This window comes from Magnolia sinica, chromosome 10 (assembly GCF_029962835.1).
Source record: "Magnolia sinica isolate HGM2019 chromosome 10, MsV1, whole genome shotgun sequence".
Taxonomy (NCBI): domain Eukaryota; kingdom Viridiplantae; phylum Streptophyta; class Magnoliopsida; order Magnoliales; family Magnoliaceae; genus Magnolia; species Magnolia sinica.
Genome location: NC_080582.1, coordinates 1,943,429 through 1,966,650, shown reverse-complemented (window position 1 = coordinate 1,966,650; position 23,222 = coordinate 1,943,429). Strand labels below are relative to the sequence as shown.

The following is a 23,222-nucleotide window of genomic DNA, read 5'->3' as shown; positions in this document are numbered from 1 at the left end:
TTTTTTTTATTTTTTATTTTTTAATCTTTATTTTTTCACAGTTTAAACTATTTCCAACAATCCTAACGTCTAGTTATAGATGCATGTTTACTAAAATAAGACTGAAGATATTTTAATTTTATCTATCTAATAAATGTCTCTCAATCTGACATTCACATGATAAACTGTCATTTTCTTTGTTATAATTGCATCTAAACTATTACCCAAAAGTTAGACGGTTTAATTTTAATTAATTGCATGTATTCCAAATATACAAATCTCTCGGTAATTTCTAAGTGCATTCATATCATCCATCACATACTATCAGAGTATAAAGTCTCTCTCATTCATTTATTCAAACTCACCATTGGCCTTGATCAAACACTTGTCACATGTGGCCATCACCACTTGCCATTGGTGGCCCCCAACCTAATCACTTACATGACAACCATTTGATACGGATAGGACGGGCATTAAAAGGCACATTCCCCAGCAATTCGGTATACGTGACTCACAACCAATCATTCAGACAACATAATTTGAAAGTGACTAGGAAGAAATTTATGCATCAATGTGGGGCCCACATGTGTAGTGGATTTCAAAATCCACGAAAATCATGCATAGGACCAAATGCAATTACACGGTACCAAACGCAATTCCATCTCACCTAATCCCAACCTTTCTCATCCTCCCTAAATGTTGGATGGAATTTTTACGAGACCAAATGCAATTCTATCCCACCTAATACCATTTAATACCCTGCGCCAAATGCCCCCTAAAAGTATTCCATATGATTGAGATGTATTCCCATATTTCCCCTCATATTTTTCAACTTCCACCTAAATTCTCAATGTCAATTTCCCATTCTACACTTGTATTTGGTTTGGAATGAATTCCTTATTTTCGTCCTTTCCAATACTCTCTTCCTCCAGACTCTCTACAATCTGTTGAAGTATGCTTTCCTCCTCTTCTGTCAGTTGCTTCATGTCTTCTTCAAAGGAAGCCAACATTTCCGAATCGAATACATTACACTCTCCACTACAGTATACTGCATTCGCTATGCAAAAATTACTGAATTTGGGTGTGTCATAGTTGCTGTTGGAGAACAAGGTCGTCAGTTCATTCCAATCTCTAAAACTTCCTGGGGCCGGAAAATCAACGGTTGTTGGAATGCTGAGGGTGGCCAACTGTTTTGCCTTCGCCTTCCTCTGAAAGCCCTTTTCATTTGTGAAATTCCCATCTTCAAGGGTGGCGATAATGGCCTCGGTACGATCAGGCTTGTGATTATCAATTGTGGACGGTTCTTTCCTATCGCCCTCAATGTCATCCCCTTTAACTGCAGAACATTCGTTAAAAGAGCTTTTTGAAGATCCTACACATTGGTCATTTACATTTCCATTGGAATGATGAGCCATGACGTCCTGCCCTATTTGGGACCATCGATTGCTTGCGTCCACCATCGCATCGTATTCTTCAACGGTATTGGATGCTTCTAGTACTGATTATACTTCCACCATCTAGTGTGGGTCCATTATCTTGGATCGCATTGATATTGTCACATTGGATTGGACATTGTCCTTCACTAGCCGATTGGTGGGGCCCATGAAAGCTTGTAGAAGATATGAGTCTCTCTTTTCTTTGCTGTTGTTGTTGTTGTTCTTCTTCTTCTTCTTCTTCTAGGTCACACATCAGTACTTTGGTGTTGATGTTCTCGATATCCGTATGCTTCTCGGACGGGTCCACTTCAATGCTGAACTCTGTCGAGGGATTTCCATTTTGGAGTTTCTTGGCTACGGTGTTAGCAGTGCAAACAAGAGCGAGGAATTGATCTCCGCTGTTCTTGGAGATTAGTATATCTTCTAAGGCGGGAAAGCCTTCGATTCTCCTCTGCAAGCTATGGCTCAGCTCTTCTCGAAAGCTCCTTGACCGGGCCGCGATCTTTGAAGAAAGGCATCCCATTGGTACTGTTAGATTGTCGTGCTGAAAAAAAAACAAAATAAAAATTTAGAGATGGTAGAGATTTATTTTGAGGCTGGATACACTACAAAGCTTTTTGAGTATTGCTTAACCAAATGCGATGTTTAGAGCTCATGTGCGCTCATTCATGTTCTTAATCTATTCATCGTGTGTGCCCTTCGCTGTTATACCATGCATGTGCTTTATGATGCAGGGATGGACGTGATGAGGTCGATTACTGTCTTCCTCAAGGGGATAATTACTCCAAAGTCATGGAGCTTCTATGAACTCCTGGTATGGATTCCTCGAATCCACGAGGAAAATTAGGAAAATAGAAATAAATTCTAAAAAAATAGAAAATTAATTGATTGATGATAAAAACAAATTTACAATCCTTTAAATAGTGTTACCAAACCTATGAATAAGTTTGGAATCAAACTCAACTCAAACTCCTTAACAATTGTGCCGTATTATAAATAGTAAACTTACTATAGATGATCATGATTTCTATTAGACTTCATAGTTTTCTGTTAAAAATAGTAAGTGTACTATTTAGCCTAGCCATGATATTCTCTTAATTTTTGTTAGTCCTTTTCATGTTGGTCACGGCTATTAAAGTTCAAAGGATTAAGAGTTATGATCGAACTAAAACTTACTATAAATAATAAAAGAGAAATTAAAAAGGATGTTCAACCATCGATCTAACAGAATCTTGCAAATTCGGCGGGCATACCGGCATAGTAGGGTTGGGCGGCTAAAGTAGCTTCTCCTATCCAAAATCATGTATGGTACGTGAATAAGTCATTCTGGTTTGTGAGATATGCTTGTTTTAGGGTTCTGACAGTCCTGATGACTAATGCCTCCAATCGTGCCTCTTTTGGTCTATCTTGGACATGAAAGTGTCTGCGACCCACTCTACATCACTTTTTGGTAGGTGGGCCAAAACCCTGCGAGCAGTCAGATGGTCCAATCCAATCCATCCATCTTGTTCTCATAGGCATGTGCGTTGCAGTAGGTGGGTCTCACTGAGTCATTAATTTTGATTTTGTGATATGATCAATTAGTTGATTGGTCTGATTTTCATTTCAATCTATCATCATGGTTCCTCCCTTTTTGGCCGGCTAGATATTTTAAAATTTCAGATGCTGCTGGAAAAATAATCACTATATCTTTACTTATGAAACAACAGCTGTATTTGCTCATCTTTTCCGAATGAAAAGCAGTAGTGGTTGGCGAGTGGAAACGATTTATTATGACATTGAAAAACATGTGGATGTGTCTGGCATTCATTTTCACAGCGGCCCACCTGTGAATCGTCCTAAAGTGCTGCATCGTTGAATGATCCAGACCGTTGATATTGTATCCTTGCCGTTATGGCACACACCACTATCGAAAAATAAAACAATAAAAACAAAAACCATCATTTGTGTGGCTTTGATCTGGTGGTTATCAAACACATGAACGCAAAAATAAAACAATAAAAGCAAAAACCATCATTTGTGTGGCTTTGATCTGGTGGTTATCAAACACATGAAAATACAAAATTATTTGATTTATTTTCGAAATTGAGAAGACAGCCCACCTAAATTGCTAATACATCCATAAAAAATAGTGGAAAAAAAAAAAAAAAAATTTATAAAAAAATAAAGTAACCAAGAGAATAAGAGTGTGTTTGGTTGCACCAAATATCATGATATTTCATGATTAAACAGTGTAATTGGATGCAAAATTTAAAATTTGGTGCAACCAAACACACCCCAAGTCATTGGATATGTATATGTTAAGTACAACATGGTTTCAAAGAGGTTTGCCAAGTCCACGGGCGTGTACAAAGGCATCCCATCCATACGCCACTACATGTGCCAGTGCAGCATACTATACAATGATCCAAGCCGTCCATCACACAGAACTAACCATATACATAATATAACCCAAAAATAGGCATCATCCCAAGTTTTTCTGCCACTATAGTGTGGCCTACCTCATAGCTGGACTGGCCTGATTTTTGTGCCAACTCATCTTCAGAGTGGGACCCATCTGATGGATGGCTTTGATCTCGTAACCATATGCCATGATGGCACATCTAGTGGCGTATAGATGAGTTGCCTCGAACAACTGAGCTTGCTAAGATCTCTTGGGGACTAAGAAAACACTTGATTAGGTTACAACCGGCAAAGGCTAGAAATTATTACTTTAGATATAAGACATAACGGAATCTTTGTACTCATGACTAAGGAAGTGCCTGGGGCTGTGTGGGACCCACATAGATACACCTGTGCTGGGGCTGTGTGGGGCCCACAGAGATATCCGTGACAAATCCACTCCACCCATCTATTTTGAAAGACCACAATAGGATATGAATCTAAAAATCAGGCAGATCTAAAATACTGATGGGCCACACCAAACGAAACAATGCGACTGGAAACTTCTACCATTGAAACCATCCTGGACCTGAACATGTTCATAAGGTTATTACCACTCAAATAAACGGTAGGTACAAATATCATCGTGATACAAAACTTCTCCCACCCAAGCATTCAATCCCCACAATTTCATGTGGTATGGCTTACATGAGTTTTAGATTTGATTTTTAGACTCTTGTTCAATTATAGTCTTTCAAAACATATGGATAAGGTGGATTTGTCACACATACCTCTGTAGGCTCCATACAACCTTAGTTGCAAGAATAAACCAAGCTTCTGAAAAAGCCCAACCAAAGTAACTTACTATAAACTAGCTAGGGTAGCATGGTAGTCTCATTAAACCATACATGGTACATCTACAGAATAAGTAGAGCTAAGCTAAAACATTCTTGACTTATAAAGATAGTACGGGTTATGAATGTCTATTCTTCAATATTCAAGTCTCTGTGAGTTTTTGATGAGGAGATGCCTAAGGGTCCAAATAATAATAATAATAAGGGTTTATTTAAACACAACTCTCACAAAACAGATTTTCTAGGTTCTGTAAAAATTTGTTGGTTGGCTAGCAATATGATTCTTAGAGATGAGATATGATTTATAAAAGTGCATCCAAATAATAAATCAACTGGAGTTTGACTTAAAATGACAATTTGATATGGGACGCTTCCTTTCGGCGTTCCTATGTAACTGGGACTCAATTTTGCAACCTTGAAATAAAATTTTTACGTCTTTCATGGAAATTTTAAATTAATAATTCATTCAAAGGGTAATGAAACATACCCTATTCAAGCAATTATATATATATATATATATATATATATATATATATATGAGAGAGAGAGAGAGAGAGAGAGAGAGAGAGAGAGATGCCAACCTGTTGAATGAGATCAAACAACCCTCCACTTTCTCCAAATTCTCACAGCCTTCAATCTTCCATACAAAATCACCACCTCTCTTTCATGTTTCTGCTCCACTGACAAAAACAGATGAATTGAAATCAATGAAACACTCATCAATTCAAACCAAACATCTCTCCAAAATCGAAAAAAAAGAAAGAAGGACATGAAATTCATGTTGCTAATCATTCATGAACAGACTCACCCAGATAACCCAAAAGAAAAAATAAGACCCTTGAATTCAATTGAAAGAAAAAAAAATGAAAAAAGAAGACAAAAGCATACCTGTCGAATAAAATCTTTTGATCATATGCCTTTGTCGAAGAATCTGTCACTAAATCTCAACCTTCCAAAAACCCATAAAAAAATCTCCCCCTTTCATTGATTTATAAGTAGGTACATGGCTGCTCTTCAATCAAAAGATGAGACAAAAATATAAATAAATAAAAACAAAAATAAAAGAAAATGAGAGCTATTGATGGCTTTGATTGGAGTCTATCACGCAAGGAATTTCCTTTTAAAACCTTTCATTCACTTTCATGGTTGGCAAACCGACAACTCCATGTTTGAAATTCCTTAAATACTCAACTAACCAACACAATGCCCTTGATTGTCACCAAAATTGCATGGTTGCCACTGCTTTTGTTATTGCCCCACATAACTGGACACATGGCACATCTGACCATGATCTAAACCGTTCATCAGGTGGATCCTACCGTCGATTGTCAACCATAGTGAGAAATCACACTAATGAGATGATCTTGACCATTTGATCAGTGACCCATAAAATGCAAGGTATGAAAAAATATTGGAATTCATCAGCCATCCGCACGAAACCGTATGTGGGTCCCACATATCCGAGGGGTGGGCTATTAAATCCGACTTCATTATTAATAGTGCACAAAAGTCATGATTGTAAATGGGCCTCTCTGGCCCACGGGCTTTCAAGCTTGGCCCGTGCTGGCCCGGCCTAAAATTTTAGTGGTTTCATAAGCAGGTCAGCCCAGAAAGATTAGGATTTCAAGGACTTTTTTGTCCTATATCATGTGTGATGTGAGCATGCTTAATGAACAGCCCAGATCTTTCACAAAGGTGGGCTTGGGCTTGGGCTTGGGCTTGTTTGTTTTGGGCTGTTGCTGACCTAGGCTGGGCTAGCTAAAGAATATCAGATCGGGGGAAGGGTAGGCTACACCTTGATGATCAATTGGTATGAAATTCAGGATGATCTACTTATCGGGTGGGTCGCTGACTCATATGTTGACTGTTCAATGATTTTGAAGTTGTGTCCTGGTGGATGAGTGGATCTGATTGATTTTTAAAGGAGGTAATCATCATGGTCTGGCCAACTTCTTGAACGGATCGGATATGATACACATGTGGCACGTTGGTGGGGGAAGAAATGGATGTATTGAAGGTTCACACGCTGCCGTTGTATGTGACATTTTGGCATGACTAAAATACCCCTGGGCTGTTATGGCATTTGCCAAAAGGAAGATTGCGCGAATTTCACGTGATAGCGATCGGTAAACGAAAACGTACTTTTTTGTATTTACCCTCTCATTCCTGTATTTTTTTTTGTGTCATTTGGAAAATCCAATTGATTGATCTGAACCGTTCATTAATTCTAGAAGACATTTGATGAGCTACAATGTGAAAATCAGACTGAACGGACGATCCAATCCATCCTTGACTTGGCGTTATTTTTGTAGCCATCCCTTTCATGGGCCATGGATGATATGGTTAGGATCGGCTAATAAAAGTGATTCTTTATAAGAAAGTTACTTGGTGGGATTATTTTGTGTAATTGATCTTGACCGTAAATATTATATTCTATTGATCAGATGGTTGAGATTTTCAGATCGTTGTGATGTTTGTATGGTTTTCCTACAAAAGAAATGAGCTTTGCACCTGATGAACGGTCTAGATGAATGGATTGAACTATCTTAAGTATCCTAATGCAAGTACGAGCACTGTAAATTCTGGTGCTGTTTCTCTTGAATCTATCCGCAAAGATTTTTGCTAAGGCCGCACACGTGTTAAAGAGAATTCATGTACACGCCACTATGTATGCCAGCGTGGCACATGGGCATGGTATCAAACCCGTTCATCATGTCCCAGAAATCAGATAGTTAAACTAGTCAGATGCACCACGACATCAGAAAATAATTTGACGGCTTAGAAAAACTCTCCAGGATCCCTTTTTATCCGCATACCTACCTTTTGATCTAGACGGCTTGACTTTTTAAAATGAGATGCCTAATACCCTCACGTGAGCTGTAGATGCATTTAAGATATCTGGACCGTTCATATGCGTTGTACCCAACAACTATAAACCACAGGATGGATGACCTTTTTGCCTTTGTAATTAATTCAAAAATACCTATACATTGTATATTTATGGGGGTTTGAATTTAATTACTAAATCAACTTTAATATCCTCAATTAGTGAGATATATAATTTTTGACACCATGGTTGTGATGAGCCCGCTAAAATATATGCTTTGCTTAAAAATGATGAAATTCCAAGTCTCAGATGGACCGCAAGCACAAGATCATGTCCGAGTGACTAACCAACGATTTTTAACCGTTGATTAATATGGACAAAGTTCATGTACACGCCACTATGTATGCCAGCGTGGCACATGGGCATGGTATCAAACCCGTTCATCATGTCCATCCCATAATGTAGATCTCTTGTCCCATAAATCAGATCGTTAAAGTAGTCAGACGTACCACAATATCAGAAAATAATTTGACGGCTTAGAAAAACTTTCCAGGATCCCTTTTTAGCCGCATGCCTACCTTTTGATCTAGACCGCTTGACTTTTTGTAAATGAGATGCCTAATACATTCGTGTGAGCTGTAAGTGCATTTAAGATATCCGGACTGTTCATATGAGTTTTACTCAATAGCTATTACCACCGGATGGATGACCTTTTTTAACTTTGTAATTCTCCAAAATCATCCAATTAGACGATCAGGATCCTCTGAACGGTTCCATTTTTGGATATGATCTATCTATGCAGCCCACCGGAAAAAAAAATAAAATAAAATCCTAAGCCTTGACATGTGTGCAGGATATAAAATGGACGTCGATGGTTCACCTCAACTCAAAAGAGTTACAAGGGTGTTTCGTCCGTAGTTCCCTGTGGGTATTTTCGTCTTTCGGTGTTTGACGGTGACGCCAACCAGATCTAAGGTCGGAGTGATACTCTGATCGATTGCGATGGATGATACACACGCATTTAGAAATTGCATGTGTGGCATAGAAATAGTCAAATCAAACCGTCCAAATTATGGTAATAAGTACCAATATCATGAACCAAAATTAAAGTTAATTATATTACTATATGATTATTGGATATTCGTTTGACAGTTAAATGAAAAGTTCAACGGTCCTATTTTCACAAACTATTGTCCCTGAACCAAGGATTAATATTGTTAAAAGAAACTAATATTGACTTTTAGAAGGTGGGATGCACAATATAACCGATGTATTTGAGCTAACATATGCCACGTGTATAATTTCTGAGTGCCTGTATATCAAGCTTCATACGCAACCTGCGTATCACAGAACACTCTGTTTTTTTTAAGGCAGTGGCAGTTCTGATATTTTCACTGAAAGTAGGGTTCTTTGTAACGTAACATTTAATGGACCGGGGTCGGCGGAAAAGGCAAAATGTCAGCTGTACGACTGCCGAACAATATAATAGCGGCATCGCGTCCCCGATTAATCCTGACCGTCGGAAGTGAATATCAACGGTTGGATTAAGTCAAACTTGACGACCTGACGGCGCATGGTTAATGTATTATCTGTATTAGTTTATTAGAGTGCGACCAGGCTGCGACCCGTAACCAGAATACGCACCTGGACCTCCTCGTACGGAGTCGAAATTTCAGGACGAAAATACCCCTGTCTTCCTTTCGAAGACGAGCGCTGACGCTTCTCCACCCGAGAGTTGTACGAACGGCTCAAAGGAGATCAAAGTTAGATGGCCCCACAGTTATGTATTTATTATATCCACAACGTTCATCCATATTTCGAGATCATTTCGGAGCATTATCCCAAAAAAAAAATAATCATATCCAAAGATCAACTGGACTACGCCACAAAGAGCAGCGAGGAAATTGATTTTCACTGTTAAAAATTTTATAAGGGCCACCATGAAATTTATTTTCCATCCAATCTATTCATAAGGTTACAAAGGTCTGTATGAAGAGGAAAAACAAATTTTATAATGATCCAAAACTTCTGTAACCCCTAAAATAGTTTCAATGGTAGACGTTCAATTCCCCACTGCCTTTTACAGTGTGGTCCACTTGATAGTTAGATGTATCTTATTTTTTGTCTCAAGCTTTAATATGAGCTCGCCAAATAGATGGACGGCTTGGATATAACACAAACCTCATGATGAGACCCACAAAAGTAACATCGTGTGTGTGTGTATGTGTGTGTGTATATATATATATACAGATTACCTTACCGCCGAAGCGGCGGTAGTGCCGCGAAAGTCCAATATTTTTTAAAAAATTTTTTACATGGAGAACTTTTTCTCCCTTACATTTTTCTTTAATACATAATTAAGTAAATATGTATATATAAGTATATAAAAATATTTTTCTATCTTTCAATTCATTTCTTTGTCTATTTATTTAACAAGCATATCTCCTAGACTAGAATGATTTACTTAACGTACCACATATGATTTTGGGGGTAGGAGAAGCTAATTTAGCCAACTAACCTAGTTATTTTCTAAGATTCCATTGGGTCGATGGTCGAAATTCCATTTCATTTAGTTTGTGGTCAATTTCAATCACTTCGCGGTCAAATTGGAAATTCAGCGGGGCTAACACGAAATTGAGCGAGGCAAACATGAAATTGAGCGGGGCAAACATGAAATTGAGCAGGGCAAACATGAAATTAGGGCTGAAAGTCGAGCGGGTTAGTTCGGGTTGGTGCTCAACCCTAACCCAACCCAAGGTTCCTATACCTAAACCTTGACCCAACCTTGGGTTGGGAATTCTCAACCCAAGCCCAACCCAAGAGGGCTCGACGGGTTGATTGGGTTGGTCGGGTGTATACGTGCTAATATTTTCATTATTACATTAGTTTATTATATTTCAATATAGGACTTATTTTTTGTATCTATGATTTTATTAATTATATACGTGATTATTCATCATAAAGAACTTCATTTTTTTCTTTAAAAAACCAAGCTAAAATATGGGACTGTTCCTTTAAAAAGTCATGTAGCATAGCACACAATCTATTTGGGAGAGAGAAATCCGACATATCTTGTTAGCTTGAGTCCTTGGAAATGACGTGGACAAATGAGACCCGACATCACTAGTGTACCTTCTACACAAACAATCCACACTCAATTATAATTTATAAGTAACTAATATATTGATTGGGTTCGGGTTGGGTCAGGCAACCCAAGCCCAACCTAAGTTTTATCGGGTTGGTGTTTGTATAGCCCAAGCTTGAGATCAGACCTGATATATCCTGCCCGAGCCTAACCCAATGTCGGGTCAGTCACGGGTCGGTCGGGTTGAACCCGTCCAACTTTCAGTCGTACATGAAATTGAGCGGGGCAAACTAGAAATTCAGAGGGGCAAACATGAAATTGAGCGGGGGAAACTAGAAAATCAGAGGGGCAAACTAGAAAATCAGTGAGGCAAATTAGAAAATCAGCGAGGCAAACTAGAAAATTAGTGGGGCAAACATGAAAATCAGCTAAGCAAACTAGAAAATCAGCAAGGCAAACTGGGAAATCAGCGGGGTAAACTAGAAAATCACAGGCAAACATGCAATTGAGCGGGAGAAACTAAAAATTCAGCAAGGCAAACTATAAAATCAGGGGGGAACAAATCAACGTGGCAAACTAGAAAATCAATGAGGGAAATTAGAAAATCAACGGTGCAAACTAGAAAATCGTGGCAAACTAGAAAATCAATGAGGCAAACTAGAAATCGAGGGAGGGATTAACAGATAATTTCATGGCTTGAGCCGATAAATCTAAACGTATCCAATGTTCAAATGGACCACACCAAATGAAATTTTGAATTGAACTTCTATTGTTGATAATTTCTTAGGGGCTACAGAAGTTTTGGATCAAGCTTATAATTGTTTTTTCTATTAATCCATGTCTGTATGATCTTATGAATAGGTTTGATAACAAACAAACATCACTGTTGGGCCCATTATGGTTTCAACGGTGGAAATCATTATGCCCATTGTTTCCCGTGGTGTGATCCACTTGATCTTTTGATATGCTTTAATTTGGGGCTAAACCGCTAAAATTAGATGGAAAAACAGATGGACGCCGTGGATATACTACATACATTCAATGTGATTTTCATGTTTCCTCTGTTGATTTCCTAGTTTGCCCTGCTGATTTTCTAGTTTGCTCCGCTGATTTTCTAGTTTCCCCTGCTCAATTTCCTAGTTTGCCCTCAATTTCATGATTCTCTGCTTCAATCTATCTTCTCTACTTCTTTTAGTGGATGCTGCCATCTGTTGTTGTGGTGGGCCTTCCCTTGGAGGTGTTGTCGCTAAGGTTAGTTTAGGGTCTTGGATGTGAGATCATAGCAGCAGACTATGGTATATGGTCAGAAGTTGGGAGGGCTAGATGGGAAGGTGTGGCCTACTTGAGTCAATAGTATAAGCAGATGGTTGGTTTGTATAAGTGGAATATTGTAGGTAGGGAGAATAGTCGCTTCGGCCCGTGGGATTTTAAGAAGGTCGAAGAGTGGAGGAGTCGGATTTGCCTCCGTGTTGTTGGTGAGTGAGGTGATATCTTCCTCGTAGTGTTTATGCCCATTGAGGGGCAGGTTAGTACGTTTTTTCTCATTGCTCTTTCTCTGTAACCCCTAAAAGGGTTTCAATGGTAGACGTTCAATTCCCCACTGCTTTTTACAGTGTGGTCTACTTGATGGTTAGATCTATCTTATTTTTCGTCTCAAGCTTTAATATGAGCTCGTCAAATGGATGGATGGTTTGGATATAACACAGACCTCATGATGGGACCTATAAAAGTAACATTGTAAAAAAAAAAACATCACAGATGGCTGCGGCACTATCGCCGGTTTGACGGCAGGCTCGGCGGCAGTGCGACTTTTTTTTTTTTTTTACATGGAGAACTTTTTCTCCCTTACATTTTTCTCTAATACATAATTAAGTAAATATGTATATATAAGTGTATAAAAATATTTTTCTGTCTTTCAATTCATTTCTTTGTCTATTTATTTAACAAGCATATCTCTTAAACTAAAATGATTTACTTAATGTACCACATATGATTTTGGGGTAGGAGAAGCTAATTAAGCCAACCAACCTAGTTATTTTCCAAGATTCCATCGGGTCGATGGTCGAAAATCCATTTCATTCAGTTCGTGGTCAATTTCAATCACTTCGCAGTCAAATTGGAAATTCAGCAGGGCAAACATGAAATTAAGCGAACCAAACATGAGATTGAGCTAACCAAACATGAAATCAGGGGGGCAAACTATGAAATCAGCGAGGCAAACTAGCAAAACAGCGAGGCAAACTAGAAAATCAGCGGGACAAACTATGAAGTCAGCGGGACAAACTAGACAATCAACGGGGCGAACTTAACAGATTTTTTCATTGCTTAAGCCGATAAATCTAAACTTATTCAATGTTCAAATGGACCACACGAAATGAAATTTTTAATTGAACTTTTAATGTTGATAATTTCTTAGGGGCTATAGAAGTTTTGGATCAAGCTTATAATTGTTTTTTCTATTAATCCATGTCTATATGATCTTATGAATAGGTTTGATAACAAACAAACATCACTATTGGGCCCATTATGGTTTCAACGGTGGAAATCATTATGCCCATTGTTTCCCGTGGTGTGATCCCTTGGAAATGACGTGGACAAATGAGACCCGACATCACTAGTGTACCTTCTACACAAACAATCCACACTCAATTATAATTTATAAGTAACTAATATATTGATCGAGTTCGGGTTAGGTCGGATAACCTGAGACCTCAACCCAAGCCCAACCTAAGTTTTATCGGGTTTCTCACAAACATCACAGTTGGCCCCACCTGAGTTTCTAATGGTTGACGCTCATTCAACACTGTTTCCTGTAATGTGGTATAGTTGAGATTTGGATATACCTCATTTTTGGTATCATACCATAAAATGATTTGGAAAAATATATGGACGGCATGGATGAAAATCATACATCATGATGGGGCCTACAGATCCATGACGATCCGCCATTAGCGGGTGGCGGGAGGAGTACCCAATCCGTTTCGTGAAAAGGAGCGGGGAAACATGAAAACAATGGGCAAACTAGAAAATAGCGGAAACATGAAAAAAAGTGGGGGAAACTAAACGTGGCAAACTAGAAAAACAATGGGAAACATGAAAAACAGTGGGGAAACATGAAAAATAGCGGGAGAAACATGAAAAATAATGGGGCATACTAGAAAAACAAATGGGAAAATACGAAACAAATAGGAAAACAAGAATTGCTAGACCATGAAAAACAGTGAGAAAAATATGAAAAACATGAAAAATAAGAAAACAATGGGGGAAACATGAAAAACAAATGGGGGAAACTAGAAAAATAGTAGGGAAAATCAAAGAGCATGGGAAACATGAAAAACTCTATGGGCCCATCATGATAGATGTGTTTTATCCATGCTAGGTGGTTGTCCATTTTACCAGCTCATTTTAGAGTACGAGCATGAAAGTGATGCATGTCTAAACAAGTGCAACTCAACATTTTTGGGGGCCTTAGGCAAGTCATAAAAATAAGGCTTAGAATTTAATTTTTGAGAACTTAATTAGTAATAAAGTAGGTAGTTGTGGTCCTAGGTTTTTGGAGAAAAATTTATTGAGAATGATGTTATTATTTTGAAAAGAGACGATAGAGTTGAACTATATTATTTATAGTGCTAGTTTCTAGGATTTGTTTTTACTAGAGTTGGAAACATGAGCTCCTGCTTTTCATGTTTCCGTTGTTTTTCATGCTTCCCCACTGTTTTCATGTTTTTCATGTTTTCCCCACTGTTTTAGTTTTCCACTGCTTTTCTAGTTTGCCCTTGCTTTTCATGTTTCCACTGCTTTTCATGTTTTTCTCGTTGTTTTTCATGTTTCCCCTGCTTTTTTTAATTTGCCCCACTGCTTTTCTAGTTTCCTGCTTTTTCATGTTTTTCCCCCTGTTTTTCTAGTTTGCCTCTGCTTTTCATGTTTTCCCCGCTGTTTTTCTAGTTTGCCCCGCTGTTTTTCATGTTTCTCCCATTGCTTTTCTAGTTTACCCCGCTCATATTTCATGCTTACCTTGCTCATTTTTATGTTTGCCCCGCTCTTTTTCATGCTTGCCCCGCTCTTAGGATCGATACCAAGACCTCAAGTGTTGAAACGAGGTATTTCCACTCAGTCTGCCGGTTGAGCTATGGATCTAGGTGATAGCTAGATCTGTCTTATTTTTCGTCTCAAGCCTTAATACGAGCTCGTCAAATACATGCTTGCCCCGCTAGATTTTCAACTATCGACCCGAGGAAATCTTGGAAAATAACTAGGTTGGTTGGCTAAATTAGCTTCTCCTACCCCCAAAATCATATGTGGTACGTTAAGTAAATCATTCTAGTTTGGATCCTTACTCTTGCTCGAGTGGTAGACTCTTACGAGTTTCAACACCCGGTCAAGCGTTTGAGTATCCATAGGTGGTGAAATTCCACTAGTGTGAGTGTGTGGGGGTGTGTGTGTGTAAAAAAAAAATCATTCTTATTTAGGAGATATGCTTGTTAAATACATAGATAAAGAAATGAATTAAAAGATAGAAAAATATTTTTATATACTTATATATACATATTTACATAATTATGTATTAGAGAAAAATGTAAAGGAGAAAAAGTTCTCCCCTAAAAAAAATATAAAATTGGCCAGACTTCTGCGGCACTGCCGTGGCTGCCTATATGTTTGTTTTTTTTTTTTTTTGTGCTTTTATGGGTCCCATCATGAGGTCTGTGTTATATCCAAACCGTCCATCTATTTGGCAAGCTCATATTAAGGATTGAGACGAAAAATAAGATAGATCTAACTATCCAGCGGACCACACTCTAAAAGCCAGTGGGGAATTGAATGTTTACCATTGAAACCCTTTTAGGGGTTACAAAAGTTTTGGATCATTATGAAATTTGTTTTTCTTCTTCATCCAAGTCTTTGTGACCCTATGAATGAACTTAGACGGGGAGGATTTCTCACAAACATCACAGTGGGCCCCAACTTAGACGGGGGAGGATTTCTAATGTTTGACACTCATTCAACACTGTTTCCAGTAATGTGGTACACTAAGATTTGGATATACTCATTTTTGTATTACACTAAGATTTGGATATACTCATTTTTGTCTCATACCATAAAATGACTTGTAAAAATATATGAACGGCATGGATGAAAAGCATACATCATGGTGGGGCCACAGACCACCAAGATCCGCCATTCACGGGTGGCAAAGTGAGTAATGAATCTATTTCTCGTGAAAAGGAGGGGTATTTTCGTCCCAAAATTTGTTGTACGGGGGAAACATAAAAATGAGCGAGGCAAACTAGAAAATCGGCGGGATAAAAAATGAGCGCGGCAAGCATGAAAAATGAGCGGGCAATTATGAAAATGAGCGGGGCAGGCTGAAATATAAGCGGGCAAACTAGAAAATCAGTGGGGCAAACCAAATATGAGCGGGCAAACTAGAAAATCAATGGGGCAAACTTGAAAATGAGAGAAAATTCACCCCAGAGAGAGAGAGAGAGAAGGGTTTCATCAGCCGAAAATCGAAGATAGTGAAGAAAAATCCCTCAATTTCAAGAGAAAATGAAAACAAATCAAAGCTCATGTAAAGAAAATACCTGGAAAACGCCAACAGAGAGAGAGAGAGAAGAGGTATTTTCTTTACATGAACTTTTTCTCCCTTACATTTTTCTCTAATACATAATTAAGTAAATATGTATATATAAGTATATAAAAATATTTTTCTGTCTTTCAATTCATTTCTTTGTCTATTTATTTAACTAGCATTTCTCCTAAACTAGAATGATTTACTTAACGTACCACATATGATTTTGGGCCAGGAGAAGCTAATTTAGCCAACCAACCTAGTTATTTTCCAAGATTCCATCGGGTCGATGGTCGAAAATCCATTTCATTCGGTTCGTGGTCAATTTCAATCACTTCGCGGTCAAACTGGATATTCAGCGAGGCAAACATGAAATTGAGTAAGGCAAACATGAAATTGAGTGGGGAAAACTAGAAATTTAGCGGGTAAAACATGAAATTAAGCAGGGCAAATATGAAATTAGGGCTGAAAGTCAGGCCGGTTGGTTCGGGTTGGTGCTCAACCCTAACCCAACCCAAGGTTCCTATACCTAAACCTTGACTCATCCCAACTCGATCTTGGGTTGGGAATTCTCAACCCAAGCCCAACACAAGAGGGCTCGACGGGTTGATTGGGTTGGTCGGGTGTATGCATGCTAATATTTTCATTATTATATTAATTTATTATATTTTAATATAGGACTTATTTTTTGTATCTATGATTTTATTAATTATATACGTGATTATTCATCATAAAGAACTTCATTTTTTTTCTTTAAAAAACCAAGCTAAAATATAGGACTACCCCTTTAAAAAGTCATGTAGCATAGAACGTAATCTATTTGGGAGAGAGAAATCCGACATATCTTGTTAGCTTGAGTCCTTGGAAATGACGTGGACAAATGAGACCCAACGTCACTAGTGTACGTTCTACACAAACAATCCACACTCAATCTATTTGCCCCGCTGCTTTTCATGTTTCCTCCGCTGATTTTCTAGTTTGCCCCGCTCATATTTCAGTTTGCCCCGCTGCGTTTCATGTTTCCCCCGCTGATTTTCTAGTTTGCCCCGCCCATATTTTGCCCCCCTGCTTTTCATGTTTCCCCGATTTTCTAGTTTGCCCCGCCACTTTTCATGTTTCTCCCTCCGATTTTCTAGTTTGCCCCATTGCTTTTTCTAGTTTGCCCCGCTCATATTTCGATTTGCCCCACTATGTTTGTCCCCCCGATTTTCTAGTTTGCCCATTGCTTTTCATGTTTCCCCCTTGATTTTCTAGTTTGCCCAGCATTTCATATTTCCTCACGATTTTCATGTTTCCCACGATTTTCTAGTTTGCCCGCTCATATTTTAGTTTGCCCAGCTGCTTTTTCTAGTTTGGCCCACTGCTTTTCATGTTTCTCACGATTTTCTAGTTTACCCCGCTCTTTTTCATGTTTGCCACTGCTCTTTTTCATGCTTGCCTCGTTCATTTTCATGTTTGCCCGCTAATTTTCGTGCTTGCCTCTCATTTTCATGTTTGCCCGTTGAATTTCATGTTTGCCCCACGAATTTCTTGCCCCGCTAAATTAACTTCTCCGACCCCAAAATCATATATAGTACGTTAAGCATATCATTCTAGTTTGGATCCTTTCTCTCGGGTGGTAGACTCTTAAGAGTTTCAACACCCCATCCGTTTGAGTATCCATAGGTGGTAAAATTCCACTAGTGTGAGTGTGTGGGGGTGTGTAAAAAAAAAAAAAAAATCATTTTAATTTAAGGAGATATGCTTGTTGAATACATGGACAAAGAAATGAATTAAAAGATAAAAATATTTTTATATACTTATATATACATATTTATATAATTATGTATTAGAGAAATGTAAGGGAGAAAAAGTTCTCCCAATTAAAAAAATAAAAAAAAAAATAAAAAATCATGCACTTAAAGCCAAAGGTTTTTTTTTTTTAAACTGTTGCATGTGTGGGTCCAATCATGAGGTTTGTGTTATATCCAAACCATTCATCTATTGGCGAGCTCATATTAAGGCTTGAGACGAAAAATAAGATAAATCTAGCTATCAAGTGGACCACACCGTAAAGGCAAAGGGAATTGAACGTCTACCATTGAAACCCTTTCAGGGGTTACAAAAGTTTTGATCATGTTCGAAATTTGTTTTTCCTCTTCATCCCGGTCTTTGTGACCCTATGAATGAACTTAGATAGGGAGGATTTCTCGCAAACATCACAAATGGGCTCCACCTAAGTTTCTAATGGTTGACGCTCATTCAACACTCATAACATAGGTAATGTAGTACACTTGAGACTTGGATATACCTCATTTTTGGTCTCATACCATAAAATGATCCGAAAAATGGATGGACAATGGATGAAAAGCAAACATCATGGTGAGGCCCACATACCACTGACTATCCGCCATGGGCGGGTGGCAGGAGGCGTACTCAATCCGTTTCCGTCAAAAGGAGGGGTATTTTCGTCCTGGAATTTGTCGTCCGTACGAGGAGGTCCAAATACGTATTCTAAGTTTGTATTGTTCCAAGAATATCCAATGGAGTCAAACTTGACGACCTGACGGCGCATGGTTAATGTATTATCTGTATTAGTTTATTAGAGTGCGACCAGGCTGCGACCCGTAACCAGGATGTGGGTGCGGTCCTGACAGTCAAGCCCACGTCGATGTATGTATTGTATATCCACGCCGTACATCTGTTTTTCTGGCTCATTTTATTGCATGATTCAAAACATGAAGCAGATACAAGTTTCAGGTGGACCACACCTCAGAAAAAATGGTCGTTGAAAGCTCACCATTTAAAAATTCTTAGGCCCAATGCTGATTGACCATCCAACCAGTTGATAATGTTAAACAGACATAAATAAAAGGGGAAAAAAAAAAAAAAAAACAAATATCAGCTTGATCCAAAACTTTTGTGGCTCCCAAAATATTTTTAATGGTCAATAAGTAATATTTCCTGTGGTGTGGTCCACCTGAAACTTATTCTTCTTCATTTTTTGAATCATGCTCTACAATGAGCTGAAAAACGGATGGGCGGCATGGGTATCCAATACATACATCAAGGTGGGTCCCACGGTCAGGCCCACACCCACACGCATATATGTGGCTCCGTGGTTCGCAGCCAAGTTGCATTCCGTCGATAATGGTACGAGAAGAAATGATCCAGTACTCCCACGGGCATCATAAGTCTACCGTGCTCTCCTTCTTTCCCTCCAACGTGTGATATCTTTGAGACATCTGAGCCGCTAATTTTTTTTATATCAGTTATGGATATTTTATGAAGGGAAAATTGGATAGATCCACACATCAGGTTGGTCAAACTGTAAGATGGATCAAATCAACGGATGTCCATTGATTTAGATGGTCTTGCTCAATTAACTTTTGGAACAGCCTGAATTTCATGCTAGGCGACCTTTTCCAAGGATTGGACTTCCGAAAATGTGACACGTTGGCATAGATTGCCTTGGTTGTTTGATGTGATTGACCAAATTCAACAATCAACTGTCTACCGGAGGGCTGTACAGATTCTCTGATTCATATGGTCTTATCGCTGTAACCCATCTAAAGTACGCCTGCAAGATTGGACGGTTTGGATTATGTGCATCTAAATGCACTTGTACAAGGAGTGGTGCATGTGCATGGATGGTCATACTCTCCCAAAATATAAAAGTTTTTTTTTTCCGTAGTCATACTCTAGGCTTTTTAGGCAGAGAGGTGCGAAGTGCACGCTCGACTTCGCATGTGCACACGTGCAACCGCCAAAACCCCTATAATCTTGGTTATTTTTGGACAAGTTTATTCTTAAACTTTTTAGATAATTCATGTCTTTCCTTCTTTTTTTTTTTTTTTAAATAGTCTCACATGATGAACAACTTATATTAAAGGTGGGTCTCATACGATGAAAGTACACATTAAGATAGGCCCGATGACCCACACCAAAGTGTGGCCCCACATAATAATTGATTAACATTAAGCGGGCCCATATGATGGACAGTCCACATCAGAGATAAGACCAACATGATGGATGGTGGACATTAAAGGTGGGACCACATGATGGAAGGTTGACATTAAAAGTGAGCCCACATGATGAACCATCCGTCCATGTTGAAGGTTGGCCCCCACATGATGAACCATCCGTCCATATTGAAGGTTGGCCCCTACACGATGAATGGTCCATATCAAGGTGGACCCATATAATGCATGTTCATATCAAAGGTGAGTCTCACATGATGGATGACCCACATCAAAATATGACTCCACATTATGCACTGTCCACATCAAGTGAGCCCCACATGATGGACAGTCCACAACAAAAGTGATACCCACAATATATATGATGAATGACCTATATTGAAGTTGGGGTTCCACATGAATTATATTTGGATTATGTGGATCATGTAATGCCACGCAGATGGTAACTTCCACTAGAAAATAGGATTTTAAAAAATATGAATTTGTTTGGATAGAAAATGAAAATTTCATATTCATTACACAATAGTCATCCTATATCTTATTTTCTAAGGATTCTAACAGTGGATAAGAGTAATAATTAAGGCTTTGAATTCATGTATCTGGACATACCGTCTTATCAGTGGAAAAAGATTTCCATTTCTAAGTAGAGTCCATTTATCCAAACATGCCCAGGATGCCCAGGGTGAAAACAACTATAAAAATCCCACAATTAACATTTGGTGGTGCTTTCACTACATTGCTTTTCCATTTCTTAATTAAATCAAAATGCATAAAAGGTTGCAGATGTCTGCTATATTTACACATGCATCCAACATATGTAAGAGATCCAAGCTGCCCATCAGGCGGGCACTGCATGAATGTTATCTAATAAAACGACTTGGATTGACTTTCCAAGCAAAATCGAATGGGGGAATCATGAGTCTGAGTTGTATCAGATTTGTCCAGGCTTTAAAACCATGCTTTCCTCTTAACATGTAAGGGGAGCTAAAATGACTTGCTTGGGACTGAGGCTTTTCTTTCTCACGGACCGTTAGATCTAGGCATCTCATACTTAGCTAGGCCCAAAAGACTAGCACCTAAATAGGTGAATTAGAAATGTCGTGGAGAGTGATAGGAAGAAGTATACCATGCTCTTGGCTCAAGCTTTGTTATTTGGTCGTTCAAGCTGTAGATCTGATGGCTCTAATCAAGAAGTGTCCACATACCACCCAAAAAAAAAAAAAAAAAATCTCCCCAAAATTAGACAAGTCCTGACCCATAAGAAACACACTCCAAATTTTTAATGAAGAAAAGGCTAAACATTCCATGTCATGGGATCTTTCAACATAGGGGACTTTTAGGCACATGGGAGATTAGTAGGCAGGCTCACCACAGCCGGAATAGATCTTTGAGCAAAGATTTGACAGATCGTATATATGGGAGCTCCAATTTATAAAAGTTTTTTTAGAGCAAAAATCAACTTTATTTAAAATTTAGATAAAACCTAAGTGGGTTATTGATGTAAGTTGTTGCCCAAGAGGAGTTTCTCTCACTAATACCCTAAGAGTTGTCTTTTGAGAGGGATATGCAGTCAAGTTGTACCCTACCTGAAGGAAGGTTCAGATCCATGACTCTTTCTAGTATAATTATTATCAATGGCCTTGCTAAGATGGTTAGACTCATTGGATCAAAGTAGTCTTTTTCTTTTTTCTTTTTAAGAGAGGACAATCAAAGATGGCCTTGTATGATAGACAATGGTTATGCATTTTCTACAATAATAAATATGCATTGTCCCTTTCCTTGTGGGCCTTGCATGATGGATGGTCTAGAGAATGATGGAACTTTTCTAGTATGATAGATATGGTTTGCCAATTTCCTATGCAGTGATTAGATGGTTTGGATCACTATTTCAGAGCAATGGAGCATGCAGTAGCGATCCAAACTATTGAAATGATTGGCTCAATCTGGATGCATGCTAGAACTCACCAATGCTTAAAGTCTTTGATAGGTGTAATCCCTAAAGCAGAAAAATAGTGGAAGCCCTCCCAGACCTATACTGTAAAGAAATTGCTTCTTATTTCAGTTTTCAACTAACATATTACAGGCAAACAATGCATACAGTGAAATAAGTCAAACACTAATGAGCAATTTCCCCAAATTAAAATGCAGAGCATGTAACGAATAGTAGTGCATGGTTCCATATTGAAATATCTCAAACAGAAAGTACGTAGATCCTTGAGTTACAAATACAAATGATCATCCAAACATCTCATCACTGTCTAGTCACCATTCCACCATTCTTCACTTCGTCTAGTCACATAGCACATGCAGAGCATTGCAATCTCTGTTGTGAGAAAAATGCCTGGAAAATGAAATTTATAATTAGAACCTAAAAGTTATATGCTAGAATTTGGTTGCTTAAATCCATAAAGGAAGTCAAGCATATACGCAACTTTAAAAACTAATAATTGATTAAACAGGAAGTATAGCTTCAAATGCATTCAGTCCAAGTATCTTGATGCGTGAAACAAGTGGGGCTAGTAGTTCTGAAATCCAAACTTTGATTTAATACACTGCCATAGACGAAAGATGCTCCAAAAATCTTACTCGAAGCTCCTGTCTAACCTCTCGATGGTTGCCCTACAAAAGACATGAAAATAATACATCAATTGCCCAGGAAAAGAGATTGTGGAAGATTGGATGGCAAGGAACTTGCAATTAGATTTACTTGGTCATAACAAATAGAGAATTTTTAGGTTGCAGGAATATTACTGACACAAACACATTTCAAGCTTAAAATGTGCAATTAGTATACTCATCCAATATGGGCTTCAAAGAATGGATAGAATGCAAACAAATTCAAATGCATTAGCTCCTCAATGAGTTCTCTGTATAAAACAAAAATTACACTACTGCAATTGAACACTATACATGTTGTAACACCAACTATCATATGGTACTACTAAACTACTAAAAAAATCTTATCAAGTTAACATAAAACAGAGGCTAAGCCCACACGCATGTGGAATTATGACCATCCACATGCGGCCACACATGCTAATATGGAACATGTGTTTGAGAACCCAATTTTCCATTAGATGAGCCTCGCACAAGAATCAGAGTTTATTGCCCTTGAAGTTACGCACAATATA

General features: G+C 38.4%; 1 protein-coding gene and 1 long non-coding RNA gene across 18 annotated transcripts in view; both read right to left on the bottom strand.

Moving 5' to 3' along the window:
• Positions 1-1,621: 1,621 nt before the first annotated feature.
• On the bottom strand, positions 1,622-6,131 carry LOC131257728 (uncharacterized). Its single transcript, XR_009177606.1, has 2 exons — positions 5,233-6,131; positions 1,622-1,959 (listed from the first exon to the last, which is right to left on the bottom strand). It is a non-coding gene; the product is annotated as an uncharacterized LOC131257728 (long non-coding RNA).
• A 15,993-nt stretch (positions 6,132-22,124) lies between these two features.
• Positions 22,125-23,222, bottom strand: part of LOC131257723 (putative disease resistance protein At1g59780) — an 83,518-nt gene continuing 82,420 nt past the window's right edge. For 10 of the 17 annotated variants that reach the window (XR_009177584.1, XR_009177597.1, XR_009177588.1 and 7 more), the window contains 2 exons: positions 22,678-22,710; positions 22,125-22,432 (listed from right to left, as the gene is read on the bottom strand). The gene's annotated coding sequence lies outside the window, so the exon portion shown is untranslated. Of the gene's footprint in view, positions 22,433-22,518; positions 22,711-23,222 lie in introns of all 17 variants that reach the window. The other 7 variants (XR_009177594.1, XR_009177586.1, XR_009177590.1 and 4 more) reach the window with 2 other exon arrangements.